Source organism: Arvicola amphibius, chromosome 13, assembly GCF_903992535.2.
Source record: "Arvicola amphibius chromosome 13, mArvAmp1.2, whole genome shotgun sequence".
NCBI classification, from domain to species: domain Eukaryota; kingdom Metazoa; phylum Chordata; class Mammalia; order Rodentia; family Cricetidae; genus Arvicola; species Arvicola amphibius.
Window position 1 is genome coordinate 35,969,043 of NC_052059.1, and position 21,221 is coordinate 35,990,263.

A 21,221-nucleotide genomic window follows, 5' to 3' on the forward strand; every position below is an offset into this window, starting at 1 on the left:
GGAGTTTTTATAAAACCATGCAGCGACACCCAAAGATAACAATCTTCCCCCTTCCCACAGGCTCAGCATGGTGGCTCGCAGTTCTGCACAGCCACAGTGGGCCAGAGCGACTATCGGGATAGAGCAGCACCACAGCATGAAGAGCAGCGACAGGAAAAGCCGTCTGCACAGCTCACGGGTGGAGAACATTCACCGTGTGGTGCTCAGCACTCGTGGGCTGAGGGAGTCTTCCACACTAGCTCAAAGCAGCACCCAGGAAATGTGCAAAATACAGATTAAATAACTGTAACTTACACCTTCATTTCCACATACTTACACATGTGTGTAGTATATAAATCCACACACATTCTTGTGTGTGTCTGTATGTGTACATAAAGAACAGCGGTCACAGCCTTGGGTGTCATTCCTTAGGTGTCATTCTACCTTTTTTTTTTTTTTTGGAACAGGTCTCCCTCTTGGCCTCACTGGGCCTCAGTGACCAGGCTAGAGTGTTTTGTATTCGCCTGTCTCTGCCTCCCCTGTGCTGGGATTATAAATACCTGTCACCACCCTGTCCTTTTGACCGGGGCTCTGAGAATCAAACTCAGGTCTTCCCCACACACAGCAAGCACTTTACCAACTGGGCGACCTCCCCAGTGCCTGCCTCATACACTTTCTTCATCTTCATCTTCTTTGTAAAGACAGGGTTTCTCTGTGTAGCTCTGGCTGTTCTGGGACTCACTCTGTAGACCAGGCTGGACTCGAATTTAGAGATTCAACTGCCTCTGCCCCTGCCTCCTAAGTTCTGGGATTAAAGGCATTGTACCACAAAGGACTTATTTTATGCCTGTGAGTATTCTGCCTCCATGCAAGCATGTGTACCATTTATATGCCTGTGCCTGCAGAGGAAGTGAAGTTGTGGCTGGTTATGCAGCCGGGTCCTCTGTAAGAGTAGCAAGTGCCCCTAACTGCTGAGTCATCATCCCACCTCAAACATATACATTCTTAAAGGAAACTATCTGTTGCTGGAACAACACTCCCATATGTCACTGCTATAGAACATGAAGGGACACAGGACTTGGTTTCTACACTTGCATGGATTTTAGGTGAGTACTCAGAAGCCAGGGTTGGCTCGTGCTCTGCCCGGCAGCAACACAACTGCTCAGTCCTCTGCAGCTCAGACAAGGACGGTGGGACAGGCACTGTCAGCGGGGCCACATCAAAGCTACAGAATGGCTGCAACGTGGGGACTTTTTAGGAGGAAAAAGTATTACTTAGTCTCAGTGAAATAGACTTTAATTTTTGTTTGGAGGCCCTTTGCCATGTGAAGACATTTCAGAACTCCAAATATCAACAAGCAAAGCTTTCCATTTCAATTTGGAGTATTGTTCTCTGTGGCAATGAGCTACCCAAAGAACAAAACCAAAACCAATCAGTGCAATGGCCACAGCTAACCAAGGCTCATTTCAACAAGCAGGCGAGTGGGCTATCCTTTCTTTCACTCTGTTCTAAAGTGTCTTCAAAAGTGTGAGTCTATCCACTTCCCACTTAACCCCCAAACTGCCTCTTTTTCCTAAGAAGATTGGTCCTTCTGCCCTGCTGTGCCTCCTGGGTGCCTGGCTTCCTCCTTCACCATGTTCACTTGGTTCCTTCTGTGCCACCTGGCCATGGGAGGTTCTGTGCTTCAGGCAGCACAGCCTTTGAGAAACGACAGTGGGTAGGTCTGGGCCAAGGGTCCCATGGCATAGTTCATACAGAAGGCACAGAACGCTGGGTCCAGGGTTATGGGGCTGAGTGGGACATCAAACCTTCCCTCTTCTGTACCCTTACAGAGTCTGTCTTGTCCTGTAATTCTGTTCCAAAATATTCTCTTATTTCATAGATATGAGTGTTTATTTGCATATATGAAAGTATTTCATGTGTACAAACTGTGCAATTCCTTTTTTTTGTTTGCTTTTGTTTCTTCAATACAGGATTTCTCTATGTAACTCTGACTGTCCTGGAACTTGCTCTGTAGACCAGGCTGGCCTCAAACTCAGAAAACGACCTGTCTCTGCCTCCCAAGTGCTGCGATTAAAGGCGTGTGCCACCACCACCACCCAGCCTGTCGTTAATTCTTTATGACACTTAGGGATATCATTATGTCTGGCTCCTATGGACACCATGGTACTCCAGGAACTACATTCTATCAGGGCTGTGTTGCCGCATGAAGCAACTTAACAGAAACACACCCTATCCCCCACTCCTGTCTTATTTTGACACGATTTACAGCCATTTTCCTGGGTGAGACACAGAGAATTAGGGTAGGTATTTGTGGGCACGGATGCTAGACAAGGAAGGTGAAACCTGAGCTTCAGCCTCTCGTGGCTCCTAGCTTGCTGTGTGATACTGGACGTCACTTTCCCTTTTGGGGCCTCGGTGCTCTCATTTTCCAAACTGAAACTCATTCCATGTCTTTTCTAGCTACAGAATGTTCACATGGGGCCCCACCTACACCTGCTTCAGTTATGGTTCACAGGTCCCCGGGGTCAAATTGAATCAAACAAATGTGAGTTTACAGAACCGGTGGGATTGTTACTTAAACATGCGGCTCTCTTCCAGACTGGCTCACTCAGGCTTACGCCTCACCGCTACCCCCCCCCCCCCCCCCAAGCAGCTTGATGTCCTGGCAAAGAGAGTTTACTAGGAGTTAGAACGCTGCCCTTTAATACTACTTCTGGCACTAACTGGAGAACTAGTTTTGGCCAAAGTTCTTATCTTCTCTTAGTTTTCTTGGCGTGGAAAGTGAGGAGGCTGGCCGCCAGCACGTAAGTCAGGGGGCAGCTCCCCCGAGCGTGCTTGTGTCCCATGGTTACTACAGTAGGGATCATGTACACGGATGAGGGCTGCCTCAACTTCAGTAGTTACCAGGGACTGTGAGGATCACACAGTGCTCCGGAGAGGGAGGTAAAAGCCAAATGACGAACTTCCATGAATGAAGTCAGAAGAGGATGCTGTAAGGCCGAGGGGGTGAGGTGGGGAAGAAGGACCACTGTCCATGAAGTCAGAAGAAGATGCTATAAGGCGGCGGGGGCGGGGGGGGTCAAGTGGGGGGAAGAAGGAACGTCCATGAAGTCAGAAGAGAACACTGTAAGGGGGGTAGGGGGAGGACCGTCTGGGACAAGAAAGAATTCAATGACAGCAGACAGGCACTTTCTCCTGAGTTCTGCAACATGACGGGATCCACAGACTTCACTTTTAAAATGCATTACTTAGTTACTTAGATAACGTTTCTTGTGCTTCTCTTTTCCTTGCCACTGAACCACATGGCTATGTTCTTAGGACCCCGAAGGGTGCCTAGAACCACAGATAAAACCGACCCGCATCACACATTACTAGGATAAAGTTGAAAATTCGATACAATAAAAGATGGACATATGACCAACAATAAAGAGAACAGCTGTAACAACAGGCTGCAAGCAAGCTGCCAGCACCGTTACTCTTACACTTTAGTAACAAAAGAGTTCCCTGAACACATTGCAGTGGTACTGCAACGGTCCTCCTGGCAGGCAGGAAGACAAGTGACCTATGGCAGGGAGCACAGACTCATGTTCTTGGTGAGACACAGTGGGACAGTGCAAGACTTCACGATGCTACCCAGGGCATAGCCAAAACTTAAAACTTAGGAAGCATTTATGTCTAGAACTTTTATTAGACATTTTCGGATCACGGAATGCTCCAGGAAATGAGGCCATGGATAAAGACCCAAGGCAACATGGCAATTTACACTAAGGATTGGTGATGAGTCAGACTCCCAGCTAGGATGCTAAGGACGGAAAGCCAAGTGAGATCTGATTTGTGTTTCGCCGAGTGTTGAGCCAGGAGCAGGAGGGGCCTGCACTTAATAACCAGTGTGGAGCCTGGGGAAGAGTGCCTGGCTGGGGCCGTCATAATCTACAGGGGTAGGTGGATCAACTGGCAAGAGGTTGGGACTGCAAGAGGCATACGGAAGGCGATTTTGTATGAACAGTGTCAGAAGGTACAGAGGACAGCAATTCAGGCAGGAGGAACAGACAGAGGGTGCCGAGCTGCTTGCCTTCTATCAGACCGCCGTGGCAGCCAGTACAATCTACCTGCGCATTAGAAACTGCACACACTCCTCCTCATGAGGAGGAGAGGCCCCATCCTAATGCCCACCCTGCTGAGCCAAACCACCCAACCCAGCCATTGCATACCAACACAATTTGTATAATTTAGCCACAATAACTTCAAAGTTACAGAGAAGCATCTACACGCCAGCAGCCTAGCAACCAGATGACCCCAAGTTCTGCACTGTTTTGCTACCCACAAGCTATGAAAGCTTGCACAACATTTAAACTCCTGGAACCTGTTTTTTTTTTTTTTTTTTTTTTTAAATTTCACCCTTTAGCCATTGCACAACACTTGAAAATTAGTCTGCACTAATTGTACAAAATAATGGGTTTGCTATGACATTTTCATGCATGCGTATAATGTAATTTGGCCATGAATACTCCCACGCCCAGCTTACTCATCTGATAAGTAAAATGAAGGCATGTTCCCTTCTGGAGTTGTTGTGGGTGTTTGAGCAGTGACTCCAGAGGAAGGACACGAGGAGCTCTTTGGACTCTGACTTCCGAGTCCAGAGTGAAGAGGCTGCTCTCGGACACAATCCTTCACACTGTTTCCAGAATGAACCTTTTCCTACCTATGTGAGAGTAGACTATGTGTAAAGGACCATCCAAAAGTAAGATATATCAACAACATGAAATAGAGAACACTCGCTTGATTTTTTTTTTTTAGTGCCTATTTTTGTAAAATCCTACAATTCCCATGACTGTAGTTTTATTTGTGTGTGGATTTTCTAACCACCCGAAACCACGAAAGTGAATTACCTGGGAAGACTGTAGGAGGGTGGCCAGGTGAGAAATGTGCCCTGAAGGAGCCCAGAAAGAAGTGAGAAGACAAGCTAAGGGGGCCCGAGGTTCTTGTCGAGCTGGCAAGGATGAGTGACAGCACAGAGCAAAGAATTTGGCACAGCGCAGGTACAGCAGAAGACAAATTAAAAGACCACTGAATTTAGCACTTGCAGGGCTGAGGGGATGAAGTCAGTGGGGAAGGCAAGTGGATGAAGGTCTGGAAGCAGAGCCAGTTCAGACAGATGAGGATTGATTTTTGTTTTGTATGTAGGAGTGTTTGCCTGCATGTGTGTATGTGCACCACATGTGTGCCTAGTGTCCACAGAGGCCATGAAAGGGCACTGGATCCCCTGGAACTGGAGTTACAGATGGTTGTGAGCTGCCATGTGGGTGCTGGGAATTGAACCTGGGTCTTGTGGATGAACAGCCAGTGCTTTTAACCACTAAGCTATCTCCCTAGCCTCACTAGTAAGCACTGGTACCCAGCCCTGCAGATAATGATTTTACGAGGCTTTGCAGAGAACAGGTTAGGAGCTCAAGTTAGAGTATTGTGAGCCTGTTTTGTGGGGTTCTGTAAACTCGGAGCATAGCTACATGCTGCCAGAGGATCCCACAGAAGAGAGGGGGAAGGTACTGGAAAGGAGCCACAGGGTAGTGGGGTGCCTGTGAAGTGGAGGGGGTCAGGGGAAGGCCAGATAGGAGGCCGAGGTGCTCCTTTCTGGTAACTTCTTTGTTCTGTGGAAATGCAGAACTAGAACACTGTCTAAGAATGAGTGTGTTTGTGGTGGGGTAGGGTTCAGTTCTTAAGAACATGAAGACTTCATAGAACTCCTTACAGAGACTGGGCTTCAAAGACATATTCAGTCTCAGAACTTCAGTTCCTTTCAATGGAGGTTTTGTAGAGCATGGCTGTGTTTAGAGGTAACTGAAGACAGTCTGCTGGGTGTGGAAAGAGATCAGGGGAGACGAGAGCAACAGAGTTGACATGGATTCCAAGAACGGGAGGTGAGGAGAGCCGCTAGGTGAGGGGCCTGGCTTCCCCACAAGCACAAGCTTTTGCTCCTCTGTACTCTCCCAGCACCCTGTTCTCATGCCCTTTGGGCTACAGCAGTCCCATCAACCCAGGGACGTTCTGTCCATAGCTATGTCCCCGCCTGGTGTGTTCAGGGGTAGGGGTGAAAACAGATACCCACAGCCGAGCTGAGCAGTGTGGCGTCTCTTGGAATATACAACCTTTGGAATGGGTGTTTACAGGGCACAGGGGGCACTGTCCTGTTTATGCAAACTGGTTTTTCTGATCAGGAGGAAGACTGGCATACAGCAAGGTATCTACTTGAGAACAGAGACTCTCCGATCCGCACGACTGGGCAGGTCACACTCTGAAGTGCTGAGCTCTTTATGAGGAGTGCGTGCACAGCCTTTCTGTTTTAGGGAGCCCAGCAAAGAAAATTCATGGAAACGGAAAACACCCTTCCCTGAATTCCTATTCTCAGATAACAAAAGACAGATAATTATCTAAAGCATTTCTCAATCTGAACAAAATGGAAGAGTGACCTTTTTGTCTGTGCCAATCAGTGCAGTGATGTCAGTGGCAGCCAGGCAGTGGGCAGGCCCAGAGAATGCTCAGGGAAGCCTGCTGTAGCTCCCCAGCCGGTCACAAGTGCCATAAACACAGAGACTTTGTTTAGCAGGCAGCCAGACCTGCAGGGCTCATAGTCACCCCTAGGGAGTGATAAACGCCCATGCTGGTACCCTCACATCAACTGAGACGCAGGGAAATTCTGTTGAAAGATACTCCCTGTGCTCAATAAACCCGAAGGCTTCAAGCCTGAAGGATGAAGGCTAGCCTAAGCAGGAAAATAAATCAGTCTGGCAAGAAAAAGCAATCATTTGGAGTGATGGTAGATTAACCTAAGCGCACAGGGTATTGAATTCAGTGATTGAAAAATCACATGCTTGCTGGTTGAAAATCTCACTTCTACCTTTATGCCATTACAAAATGCACTTTTGGGGTAAGAGAGGGTAACGGGATGTGTGAATATGGTCTAAGTATAGTATATGCATGTTTGGAAATGTCAATAAAATCCATTATTTTGCATAGTTAATATTACCATTAAATAATAATAACAACACATAGTTAATACTATGACTATGACTGAAAACCATGAGAAGCACGTATTGCTGCCTTGGCTACTTAATGCTGGACCTGGCGCTCTGTCTGTCTGCTGTGTTTCACAGTGTGCTGCTCTGTGGCGCTCTGTCTGTCTGCTGTGTTTCACAGTGTGCTGCTCTGTGGCGCTCTGTCTGCTGTGTTTCAAAGTTGCTGCTCTGTTTGCGCCTGTTGTCTTCTAAAAACGAGAAATGAAAACTTATGGAACTTTTGGGAAGTGACATTTTGAGCTTGTTGAACCAAAATACTCAAAGAACTGTTTGTTTAATTTTACTTAAGAAGCAGCTACAATAATCAAACAGGACAACAGAGTCTGGACCAGGGGAAGAAGCTGGGGAAATCCTGTGAGCAGCCCACCCACCCTGTCCGGTCCCCCTGTCCACAGAGGCTGCTTTCCTTCCCAGTGTCCTTGTTCTGCTCCTCCAGCACAGGCAGGGAGGTCTTGGTCTTTACGTGCCTGCCTGCACAGAGCATTGGCAGGCTGCAGTGCTGCTGTCTGTGGACAGTGTGGGTGTAAACAGGCCTGGGGCGCTCTCTGGGAGGAAAGATGTACAGTGAACCACTGAAGGAAGAGAGTAGTTTCTATAAAGAAAAACAAATTTTAAAATGTTTCTTTTTGTTTAACACACAGAGATACACAGAGAGACAGACAGACACACCCTACATGTGTACATATGCCTGTAGAGGCCAGGAGAGGGCATTACACCCTTTGAGCTGGAACTACAGGTTACAGGTGGCCATGAGCCACCTGACGCGGTGCTGGGAACTGAACTCAGGGCCCCAGAAGAGAAGCAAGCACTGTTAACAATTGAGCCATCACTACACCCCCTGCAAATGTTAAGATCCAATGAACAAAACATAACTAAAATATTAATTCTATAAAGATAGTTAAGTCCAAAGCAAAAGCAATTAGAAAATCACTTTTTAAAAAACTTACGTCTCACATAAACCATTTTCAAATATCTTTAGAAATGTGATGTTTGTGGCACCGTTTCAGGCTGGAGTTGGCTGGAATTCCAACCTTCCTTACATGCACTAGCTCAGACCAGACAGAGTTACTGTAATGTCTGCTCACTGCAGCGGGGCCAGCACTGCTGTGTGACGGACTATTTCTCGATCACCATTTTAGCCTATGTCCCCGCCCCTGGGCTGCGGCAATCCCAGTTAGCACTGGAAGTCTCAGTATAATAAGATAATCATTATTGTGATCAAAGCATTTTATTTAGAGACTTAGAGGCGAGGAAGGGCTGAAGAGGTCAATGTGATCTGATGTCCTCTTCAGGGCAGATCTCCCTGTTCGTATCACTAAAAAGTCCAGTTAAAAGGATTAAAGACACTGTCGTCAGCCTAAACAGACCAGCAGGCTAACTCTATCATGGGTGGACACGTACACACAGCTCTGTCCTTTGGACGAGGGGACTGTAGTGTTTGGGTATTGAATTAAATCTTGTTTCTCGGCAACCATCAACATGGGCAACACTCTCATTGTTAGAAGTGAGAGACTACAACTTAGACGGACTCCTGGCAGGCAGACAGATAGGGAGCGGGGCCAAGGCTAGGTAATAAAAGGGGTGAACTTCCAAGATAGCCACTTTCTTCCTCATCCTCCTGACTTGAGACGAAAATCTGGCAGCTTAAAACAAGGTCTGGTAGGCTTCTGTCTCCCACCAGCAGGCCCCGTGATGGGCTGGCTCAACAAGGTCAAGGGTGGGTCGGGACACATTTCATACAGTTGTGAGCCCAGCATACATCCTTCAAACTAAAGCAGGGGATGAAAACTGCAGAGTTTAATGCCCCCCCAACCCCGCCTTCTGGACTTTTCGGCTGAGCCCTCCCTCTTGCAGAGGGCCTTCTTTTTGTGTCTGCTGCATGCGTGCATTACGTCATTCCTAGTAAACACCCTTCTACAGCTACTGATTGTGTATGCTGCTGTTGACCGTGCTGGAGATTTCTCCACAGCTATGTTACGCTTGAGAGTTTTTCCTGCCTTTTCTTTCTTTAACTGGCAGAGAAAACGAACCTGATCAAGACCCCTAGACTGTATCAAAAGCATATGTGCTTACTTAGAAAATATGTTTATTCCAAACCCATATTAACAATTTCTTGAATGGGGATTCTTTAGAATTTAAAACAAAACTTTTGAATGTGTGTGCATGTGCCTGCAGGAGTATATGCATGTGGGGGACAGAGGTCAGTGCTGGCTGGGGGACTTCTGGAGTTAACCCCTCCCCTCTGCTTTTGCTTTTTTGAAACAGGGTCTCACTATGTAACTATGGCTGGCTTGGAACTCGTTATGTAGATCACACTGGCCTTGACTGAGATATCTGCTTGTCTCTGCCTCCTGAGTGTTGGGATAAAGGTGTGCATCACCATGCCTAGCTTTTTGAGGCAGGGTCTCTCACTGAACCCGGAGCTCACCGATTTGGCTCGGCCGGCTACCTAGCAGCTCCCAAGATCCACCCATCCTTTTGCTTCTCTCTGTCAGACAAAGGTGACCTGGACAGCTACAGCCACTCAGCCTCACAGTGCCGCTCAGCTTCCATTAATCCTTAGTGCCCCATCATCTTCTGCACAACCTCTGTCTTCCCTGACCTCTTGCCTTTTCTCTTGGGAAAAAGTCACTGGCTTCACATTCTTCTTCTAGCAAATGGACCTACACTTTGGTTCCCAGTTTCATCCTTTTTGTGGAGTGATGCAAAACCTGTCTAACTTGGTCTCCCAGCTACTGCCGGGCACCAGGCTCCTAACTGCATTTTGCTTGCGTTCTCAATAGTGAGAAAAGATACCAGAGGCTTTTCATCTTTGAATAGCTGGTTCCTAGTGCAATGTCTGATACCTAACAGATTTCCAGCAGATGGTCATTAAGTGAATGGCTAATGACTGAGCACCGAAGCGCCTCCTTTTCATCATCTGGAGCTGCATTTCCTTCCAAGTACCACTTAGAGCATATCTCTGATCACTTGCTAGTAGGAAGGGGGCGGGGACTGAAGTTCACACAGTGCAAGATGATCATGCTCGTAGAAGCAGCCTAAAGGAAGCTGGGGGCTGGGGAGACGGCTTGGTTAATAGGACGCTTGATGTGTAATCATGAGGACCAGAGTTCACATCCGGCACCCATGTAAAAGTTGGGAACTATAGTGGCTGCCTATAGTTCCAGTATGTGGGAGGCAGAGACAGAGGATCCCTGGGACAAGTGCCAAATTGGTGAGTTGTGGGTGCAACTGAGAGACCTTGCCTCAATATATAGGTAGAGAAAGAACAAGCAGACACCCAATATCAATGTCTGGCCTCTCTATATAAGTATATACACATAAGGCCACACCCACGAGAACATGCTTACACAAATGCATGCACACAACACACACAAACACACAGCAGCATTTCCATTTTCCTTCTAGCTGGTTTGTTCGAAAGGACTGTGTTGGTAATAACTTTTCCACTTAAAATCCTTTTTCTAATTTCACGCAGTGCTCACGTGTGTTGAAAGAGGCTCTAGGGGCTGGCACCCCTACAGGATGCAGTGTAAGTAAATTTTTGGCAAATGTAAGCCCAAAGGACCAATTATCTAGAATTGAATAAATCTACAATACCTTTCTTCTTCCTGCAGGCGAGACTCAGCTTCTTCCTTCTGTGAGTCTACATACCGAGCCTTTGTCAAAACTTGATGGCTGTGTGCGATGCATCACATTAAAACAAGAAATCCCCATGAAAGGTATAAACCTTGGGAGAATCCTTGGAAGGTCTTAAAGAGATTTCCATACCCATGCTGCACAGAAAACACAGAAGGAAGGGGAGTAGCTTGCCTGTGCATGCACATCTTTCTAGAATCAACAATGTATATATTTTGTCCAGTTCTAACAGATGTATTGCTGGTATTCAAAAATACTTTCTAATATGGTTAAGAGCATAGACATTGCAACTTGTTTTCCTGGATTTAAACTCTGGATTTTGATATAAAACCAGGCAAGGTACCACATCTACAAGAATGATGGAGGCACCCTTCTCACAGGGCCACTGGGGACTAAAGGCAAGTACTAGGAATCACCTGGGCACACCAAGGACTACCTGGGTTATCCATGATTATCATACTGTTTCCGAGAGTGAAAAGTATGGCATAGTGTAGATCTTTTTTTAGTAGAGATATGTTAGGTATGTATCCTGGTAATATTAGTACTGGGAGAGATAAGTCAGGATTTTAATCAAGAATGGTTTGTGAAATTTTGGTTGTATAAAGTTCTGCATGCTGTCTACATCTCGACCCTTGTGACCTCACTTGGGGAGTTCAGTGTTGCTGTGGAGACGGCAGTGGGCCCCTTTTGTGGCTCTATAGCTGGAACAAGAGCTCCCTCACTTTAGAAGTTCTGAATACATGTTTGTTCTCAGAGACAAAGACATGGTATGAAGGGAACTAGAAACATTTCCAGTGGGGAACAGTCCACATGACTGCTCCCAGCAAGACTTGGGGAAAAAGATACCTTAGGAAAACAAGAAGAAATATGGCCAAGTGCTGAGGAGAAGGCAGGTCTTTTTGGTCTACAAATTCCAAACTCAAGTTCACACTTGAATCTCTTCAACTAGTTTGCTTGTCAACTTAAAAATATTCTCAGTTAGATAATACAAGATGCAAAATTTCTATTTATTTATATACTTCTTGGTATATAAATATGCATCTAAAAGAAAGAAAACATGTTTCCCAAAATGTAAAGGAAAGAACGTACCATCTTCCTTCCTCGTGATAGCTTTTAGAAGTTTCTTGCTGCTCACCTGTAGAGTGGACTAAGAACAGTCTGGCTGCTGAGGAGCGCAGTCCTTTGTCAGCTCATTCAGCCCAGACGGCCTGCTGCTGAGAGCTGGCCACTGGCCTGGGCTGTGCACAGCACAACCCCAGTCTAGTCTAGACACCTTATATAGATCACTGCTAACATGCACAATTCCCCATAGTGAACATTGTTATTTCCATTTCCTAGGGCAGAGAAGAGCACAGCACTGATTCTCAACCTTTCTAATGACGCAAAACTCTCTAATATGGTTCCCAACTCCCAAAGTAATTTTGTTGCTACTTCATAACTGTAATTTTGCTACTGTTATGAATCTTAATGTAAATACCTGATGTGCAGCACTAAAGGGGTTGTGACCCACAGGCTGAGAATCACCAGCTTACTACACAAATTGTTAACGCCAAGCCCAGTTCTTGCCGCTCTGAAAGCCGGGTTCAGCAGATCCATTATACTGCATTACACTGGCTTTTAATAGTGGCTATGTTCTTGTAAGTCCCAGAATTCAATGTTTTCTAAAGTGTACTATGGTTTAGGAGAAACAAGAAATGTGTAAAAGATGCATTAATGTCTTCCCTTTTAACTTATGTGTCAGATTTACAGGAATCCATGGACATCAGGCCCACTGTACCCTCTAGAAGCTGTTTATGTGAGAACCTGACTTTGCAAACTCCATTTTAAAGAAGGGGCTTCATCTTAAGCCATATAATGAGCTGGGAGGTGAGCGATCTCAGCCATAGCAGAAATTTGAACAGATACCCTAAAAATGGCCAATTAAGAAGATAGAGAGCAGGGCCATAAAGTTTAACGAGGTCCAGATGTTCCTAGGAGGCATCCTGTCCTTGAAGATACCTTGTCAGTTATTAATGGCTCTTTGTTAGGCCCCCAAATTGACCAATGGTTTCAGAAACTACCTTATCCTATGTACTCCTCACCCAATCCCAAAGCTGCAGGACATGAACGCCCCTGATTACAATGCTTCCCCTTCAAAAGTTCTACTCTCCCAGGCTCCCCTCCATACTTTCTGCACCTACCATGCTGGGGTGCTTAAAGGTGTTGATCCAAACTTAAGTTTGAATGTTATTAAAAACCCTCATGTAATTTGCATCGGAAATCCAGCTCCGTGAATTTACTTGAGGACCAGAAACTTGGACATAACATTTACATACAGGCTGAACCAGCTGTCTGTCAGACAGTCAACGCAAAGGCCCTGTAGACCCAATGCCTACCTGTGGCTCAGCTCTGACAAGGGGATTTCTTTGTCGGAGGACACTGGGTATATTATATAGACCCTGGAGGTGGCATTTTCTCAGATGTAAACGGATCACAAGGGTGTTATAAGGAGGAACCATGCTGGCAAGGAAAGATCTCTTATTTCTCATGCCTAGGCTTTCTAACAATGGCAGCAAGACACACTGTGCTTCTCAGTTACAGAGAAAGGCAGTCTCATAGAAATGCCTCAGAGCAGATGGGGCAGCAACGGATACTCTGCTCTGGGACCTAAATGCAGATGAGATGCTTTAATGATACTGAAAAAAATGTAAGTCAGCTTTTGGGTAGCTGAAGAAGGGCTTGAATAAATGACCTCTGACCCACAGGTGACCCAGCTCTACAAACTCAGGAAGACTAAATGAACATAAACTCCCTTAGTGCAGATCTACAAACAATACAGGTTTCTTAAATACCTCTGAGTATGGTCATTTAAAAGGCCCTCTTTTTGAAAAAAACTTTTTTAGAAATCCAAAAATTATTATTTGCAACTGGCCCTGAACTTACTTCAGACATTCCTTTAATAGATGTTTAGTTTGGGGAATTGTGCTGGCACCGGGCATGCGGCGATGAACAAATTGGCATTTGGGTAATAAACAAGTATTAATCAAAGACCTCAGGTTCAGCTGACTGAAGCCTAAGCTGCTTACGAAACCTGGAGAAGACGCTGACTGCAGTCTTGGAGATCTGCATAGTTAGCAGCGATGGGCTCTCCCCAGCAGGCCAGGAAAAGGCCTTGTATCCCGCACAACACCCCCTGTGCAGAGCTTGGGTTTCCTGAACCTGATTGTTAACTAATTAGGGTGATAAAAACAGAGTCCCTTTTTATAGCCTTGGAACGAACACAATCTAAAGAATTTCTGGAAGCTTGAGTTTATGATATTTATCTGATTCAGGTTTTATAAATATTTCTTTTTTAATTTTATTTTTTTCTATCAACAACTAAGCTTTTCTTTTCTCATGGACTGTAATGGTGTTTCTGAAATAGCTCTTCCCTTGACATTACTGGGGAGGGGGGCGTTATTTCCCCAGAACAGTAAACAAGGGAATAAAAACAAGGGACTCAAAGGATGAGGAAGTCTGCTTTTCTAGAGAACAAAGGATTCTTTCCCAGCATGTCAGAGACATAAGTGTGGCCTTTCCTGGATGTAAGCTGTTCAAATGGCAGAAGGAATTTCATCTAGGCCTATAAAAGGTCTCAAACAATAGTTCTTGCTTGGAGCTACATTTAGCACACAGTAAAACAACCTTTTCCTCAAGTACCCTACCCACAGACCTGCAAAGTTTAACCATCCCAGGAGATGGACAATTCTAATTACTTCCAAGGCAGCCTTCACAGCCTGGAGCTGAGTGAGATGCTAAAGGGAGTGGCCAGAATGTTGGACAGCCTTCAGGACTAAGGAATGCTTAGAGACAGTTTAAAACAGCAGCCTGATGCTTTCCACTCAGTGTAGGTTAGGGCCCAGAGAGCAGATGGCAATGCCGTTGTGATCACAGCCGGCAACACTGTAGTGATCACAGAAGAGTTTTGAGTTTTCTACATGTACTGCTTAGAATCTGAGGAGGGATGTAGGCACATCTGCTTTGCCTTCTCAGCTCAAGGGCCCTCCAAACCCTGTTCAGTTTCTACTATTCTTGCACTAAGAAAAACTGAGGACTGGCTCATTTACTAACACATAAGTTCAAATATATTGTTATTTTGGGTGGCATCTGATCTATCATCTTTTTTTTTTCCAGTTTCCCTGAGGTGAAAAGGTGTTAACAACAGGAAGCTTTAGGTCTTAGCCTACACCATATTATATTCTTAATACCTCAAACTGTCTATGAAAACTTAACAGACTACTAGTAACTTGAAAACCTTTTCGATGGGCCAGTGAGATGACTCAGAGAGAAAAGGTTACCTGCAGCCAAGTCCGACGACCTGAGTTCAAGTCTCCCGGAACACACATGGTAGTCCGACGACCTGAGTTCAAGTCTCCCGGAACACACATGGTAGGCGCGAACCCAAACCTCCAAGCTGTCCTCTTACTTACACACACAAACATACACACAGATACACACACACAAAAGCAATTTTAAAAAGGCTAATCCTCAATACCAGATAGTGTCATCTCTAAGTTCTATCACACATTTAAGGAGTTGAGAACAATTTTTCAAAACTCTTCTGAAAGCAGAAAGAGAGGCCTGGGACTCGGCGAGAACATTAAAAGGTGTCCAAACAGGAAAGAACATAAACTACCTCTGCCCGCACACAGCACAGTGATGTACAAATCCAGCATCGTCACAGCTGGGCCACCATATGCTAATCCCAGCACTCAGGAGGCAGAGGCTGGAAACTGTTGTGAGTTCCAGGACAGCCGGGTCTATAGAGTGAGATTCTGTTTCAAAATAACCAGCCAATCAACCAGACACAAGTAGGAAAATCCCAAGGGATCTACTAAATCTATTAGAACAAGTTATGAGATCAACGATGTTGCAGAACAGAAGATCACTAACTACATACTATTTCCATAGACTAATAATGATCAAAGATTAAAATTGAGAAAATTTCATGTCCAACAAACATGAAAAAAGTTAAGACATTGTAAAACCTATACTCTGGAAAATTCAAAACATTCTTGAAAGAAATGTAAGGACCTCAATAAATAGAAGAACATGAATATTCATGAATCAGAAGACCCAATGTTGTTAAGATGGCAACATTCTCCACATCCTCCTAAAGAGTTCATGTAATCTTTATTAATATCCTGCCTGAATTCGTGGTCAAAACTGATAATCCAGTTTTAAAATTTATATGCAAATGCAAGGGAACTGAGACGGCACAAACTGTTAAAGAATCATGCTCTCACATTTAAAACCTCACAACAAAGCCACGATAGTCAAGACATAGTATTAACACAGGCTAGACACTAACGGGATAGAATGGAACAATATGGAAGTATAGTCCAAATAAACCCTTCCCTCCCCAACTTGATTTTTGGTCATGGTGTCTCATCACAGCAATAGTGACCCTAAATAGGACAGAAACCAAAGGAAAAACAGATAACATCTGGTATATCCAACCAGAAACCTTTATGCTTCAGTGGAAAGTGCAAACAGCCCACAGAAAGAGGACATGCAAACCATAACCTGATAGGAGCTTTTTTTCTTTTTTTTTTTTTTTTTTTTTGGTTTTTTGAGACAGGGTTTCCCTGTAGTTTCTAGAGCCTGTCCTGGAGCTAGCTCTTGTAGACCAGGCTGGCCTCGAACTCACAGAGATCTGCCTGCCTCTGCCTCCCGAGTGCTGGGATTAAAGGCGTGCGCCACCACCGCCCGGCTGATTCACAGGTTTTTATAAAGGGGTCACAAAGTTATCAGTAGGAAAGAAAAGGCTGACAAAGAAACTACTCCAAAAGTTCTTTGTCATCCTCATGAGGAGTGAGCTCTTAGAAAAGGAAGATTCCTCCTAGGAATGAATCAAGGGATGCTTCAGCTCTCCACAGGACCTCACAGAAGCTCCAATAGACAAGCAGCCATTGATCCCACCACATGCCAAGGCTTTACTGAGCACCAACTGGGCATCAGGGTTTACTGGAAGCACTGGGGTCACCAGCCTTCACACATCAGTTTTGGACTTGGGAAGCCTGCCCTCCAGAAGCATCCGAGGAAAGATGCTGTCAGGGCAGAGGCAGCTGGAGCCACCAAGCACATGGAGATGAAGTGGCCTTAGCTATGAAAGCTGGGACACAGCTGGGACACAGCAGTGGGTGTGGGGTGCAGGCTCGCATCCTGGAGTGCATGTTTGAGGGCTGGCAGAGGGTGCTATGTCTTCATAATTCTCATTTTTCTTAAGACTAAAGAATCTTGCTTTGTCATTCATAAAATGCAGAACATACTGAAAAAACCACCTGGGCCAGATTACATTTTTTCTAACGACAAATATAGTTAAGTTGTTGATCGCTGTGACACAGCTTGTAAGTTGTCTTTGATATAATGTGTGGAGAAAAAAACCCACAATTTTAATTTCCTTATATTTGGAGAAATTAATTTTCCTTTCATTCCTTCTGACTTAAGCACATTCTATTTTGGCCTTATCTTGGGAAGCAGATGTGCACTGCCCATCTTTCTTGGATTTGGATTCTAAATCAGAGTTCTTGATGTTTTTGTAAGGCCAGATGGCACACGCTTCATGCTTGGTGGCCACGAGATGGGACTGCTGCAGTGTCCCCACATGGCTCTTCCAATGCACAGGCACAGGTAACACTGTGTGAACACAGCTGTGCTCCCATAAAACTATGCGGACACCAAAATCTGAACTTCATCTAATTTTCACATATCCCTTCATTGTTTCAACCACTAGAAATGTTTAAAAACAAGGCAGAACTTCCGTTTGTCAGTCTGACAAAACCAGGTGACATATTTTGCCAGTTCCCTAGATCTCATACTCTTTAAATGTTTAATTTATTTTTTTTTCCAGGAGAACCTAAGATAGTCTATAGAGAGGAGTAGCAAACTCAACAACATGACAAAGCTTAGAACAGAACTTGGCTTTGTTTCCTGTTCTGTGCCCACCCTGATAAGAAAAAAGAGAAGTTAGTAGGTGGATTTTGTCATTCTCCTTCTTGAAGCTACTTGGAAAACTCTGACTTTGTTGCCTAAATTTCAAATGAAGGAGATTTCATTTACAAGTCTGGATTCCAATCTTCTCTTGAGAGAATAATGCCAAATTGGATACTCATTTCCAGACGACACACCAAAGTGTCCCTTTTTCCCAGATGGTGCCCAAGGCCTTGTTGGCCTGGGACCCTCTCGGCCTGTGTTCCGCACCTACATCACCAATGTCAATGTGTGTGTATGGGTTCAAACACTTTTGCAGTCTCTGAGAGCACCAGCTCTACTTACACAGTCTGTGGGCCTTAGAGAAGCTACACAGTGCAGAGGCATAAAAACAAGGTCAGCACCATCAACTGGACAGGATCCAGAGTCACCTGGGAGGCAGACCTCTGGGTATGTCTGTGAGGGACCTTCTAGATTCGGTAGGGAAGTGGGAAGATCCATTCAAATGTGAGCAGCAGCATCCCAGGAGCTGGGGTTCCAGACTGCATAAAAAAGGAGAAAGTGAGCCGACTACAGCTTTGATAGCCCCCTCTTCCTGACTGGGGACTGAATGCTACCAGCTGCCTCATGTTCCTGCTGCCATGACTCCCCTGCCAGTACAAACTGTATCCCCTTAAACAGGCCCGGCTCCTCTAAGTTCCTTTTAAGAAGTCAGAGGTTTTGCCACAGCAACAAGGAGTGACTGTAGGCTTCTACAGTATGGAGAGAGCTGGGCTCCAATTATAGCTCTGCTCTTTGCTAACAGAGAAGCTCTGGCCAGACCACTCACACCCGGCCTCAGAATGGGAACAGAATTGCACACACCTGGAGCAGTGGCTGTCGTGATCTTAAGAGAATGTTCCAGGAGTATGTCATATAGACTAAGCAGTCAATTTAAAAAAGAAAAGACAGAAAAAAGGAAACCAACAGATCACTATGACGGGGAAGGTTTTGGTATACAATTTTAAACTTCAGACCCATGGTGACTGTTGCTGTCTGTGGTAGGGTCTTTAAGATTAGATTAAAATCTACCTGACTCCATAGAAAAAGAAATTAAGGCCAAAGAGGTGAAGTGGGTGCTCAAAGACACATGCTAATGGGGCAAGGCTCTCCCTTCCTTAATTACTGGCTTGAGGAATTCCTCTGTGCCATGTGGCTTTACTCAGACACCCACTTCTTTGTCCCATACTTCAGGCCATGCCACCTCACCCCACACAGAACTCTTCCTATAAAAGACCTTCATTTGAGGTCAAAGCTCTTTGAGTGGTCGCGATAGGGGGTAGAGTTTAAATGGGCGGCAAGAGGGACAGAGCCGTCCAGCTGGGGAAAGTCCCTACAGTGAAACTGCTCAAGAAGCTGCGGGGACCTCTCATTTTCCCTCTTTCTAGAGTCACTTTGTGGTGGATGACAGGCGCTGCCAAAGTGTGCCTTTCTACTTCTCTGTGATTGCCATATTGTTACCATCCTTAGCTGTGCCCCTACGAGCCAGGTTCAGCCACCCTTCCTAATAACCAGCCTGAGGAACCTGAATATTAGTGGAAGCAGGAAAAAAGATGTATTCACTGTAGTTGCACTGGGCACCTCTACCCAGCAGACAGATCTCTACAAAGAGATCACTGAACCACTCTCCAAGTCCATCTTTTTAACTAGAACTCTCCATATAACACAATGACAACTGCTCAGTAGACGGAATTCTAGCATTGACTTAGCTGAGATAGTCCTGTTCTAAGCTCACCGTCCCCCTCCTGTGGTCAGTAGAAGCAATAATTCTAGTCAAGCAAAAAATCTGGAGCAATTTAAAGTTAATGCTTAATATAACATGGTAACTGAAATAACACTTGAAAAGGTCACTGTAATTATATTATTTTGGACTCCTGCTTGTGCTTAGAGGCAAAAGTATCTCCAACCAAATCTCTGATCAGACAGCAAAGTGATAATGCTTTTCTTGGGTCTTGTTCATTAAAGAAATGGCTGTTATAAGTAAGACTAATATTCAACATATGTGACAGTAACACCACCGTAATCCTTCAGACTTTTCTCCAATACTGTGAATGAAAGACCATTCTGAGACTCTCTGGCTGTCACTGGTTCATGCAAGGGTAAGTAAGAGTCCTATCTGGGGAGAGCTCTCCTGAAGCTTCTCCAGGATGCCACCTTATCAAATGCTCACTTGGTGAGCACAGAAGCCCTGGGAATGGCAGTGTAAGGACAAAAAGCTTGTGTACCCCACCCCTCCATTTTCATCAGAGGTGCATCAGTAAAACACCGATTCTCCCCACATTTAAGGAAGATCAGAACACAGAGTGATAAGCTTGGAGGTGAAAATTCAAGACCTATTTTAAAATTCAAGAATTCAAGGAAGTTTTAGAAAAATTAGAAGAATCACATATCTAAATAAATATTAAAATACACTTATCTATATCACACATTTACCCACCCATGTACCCACGAATGCATCACCGCCTGTCCTGGAGCTGGGCGCTGGTGGGAACTGGGCTGTTTTCAGAATGGTTAAGCTAGCTCCTGTCGGGCCTTACATCACACCCCAGCCTATGCCACCACCAAGCCAGAGGCACTCGGGAGATGTGCCGTTGTGTTTTAAACAGCTAAAGAATTAGGGGCTGTAGGGGAAGAGCAGGAGCGCTATAGTCGCAATAGTAGATCCTACTGTCAGCCACGAGATAGCTCTTCCGTATTTTGGGCCCCTCCGAACCAGTCAGGGACAGGAAGTTTAGTTTTGGTATTACGTCTTCATCAGTAGGTAGGCAGAGTGGTTGGGGGGGATGGCTTCCAATAGAACACAGTGCTTTCCTTTTGGGTTAACACAGGGTAATTGCCCAGCCCACCCAGCACTGCAACCTGGTGTTCACTCCTAAAATAAAACATAATGAGAATTGCCCAGCATTGAGTAGCTTTGGGCTCCACTGGTAGAGTTGCCTGCCATGTAGGAAGCCCCAGGATTGATCCTCAGCACATCATAAACCATGTAGGGTTATGTGCCTGTAATCACGACACTCAGACATAAAATTAGGAGGATCAAAGGTTCAAGGTCTTCTATGGCTAAACAGTGAGTCTGAGGCCAGCTCGGGCTATATACAACTGTGTATTAAAAATAAAAATAGGGAAAACCTTGCTAAACCCCAATGTACTCAACATTGTAAAGAAAGACTTGGAAAATTTTATTCAGAGTCCTGGCAACTATAAAGTCCCCTGAGGACACTGGGGCCACTTGACAGGGAATGAACGTGAGAGGGAAGCCACCCGAGAGAAAGAACAGCTCTCATGCAGGCCGAAACCTACATATAAGCTGCTCCTTGCACTCCGGGATTTCCTGGCTCTGTGAGACAGGGAATTAGCACTTGTAGCTTACATTAGTGTGAGCTGAATCAGTGCTCCTATTAAACACCATCTTCCATGCACTTTTCCCCCCTCTGAGATAGAATCTCATGTAGCCCAGGCTAGTCTGGAATTCACCATGTAGCTGAGCCTGGCCTAGAACTCCAGATAATCCTTCTTTCCTTCTAAGTTCTGGCAGCA

At 45.3% G+C, this 21,221-nt stretch overlaps 1 protein-coding gene across 2 annotated transcripts in view; it reads right to left on the reverse strand.

Moving 5' to 3' along the window:
* Vwa8 (von Willebrand factor A domain containing 8) overlaps nucleotides 1-21,221 on the reverse strand; it is a 319,412-nt gene that overhangs the window by 34,172 nt on the left and 264,019 nt on the right. The gene's annotated exons all lie outside the window — the stretch shown is intronic.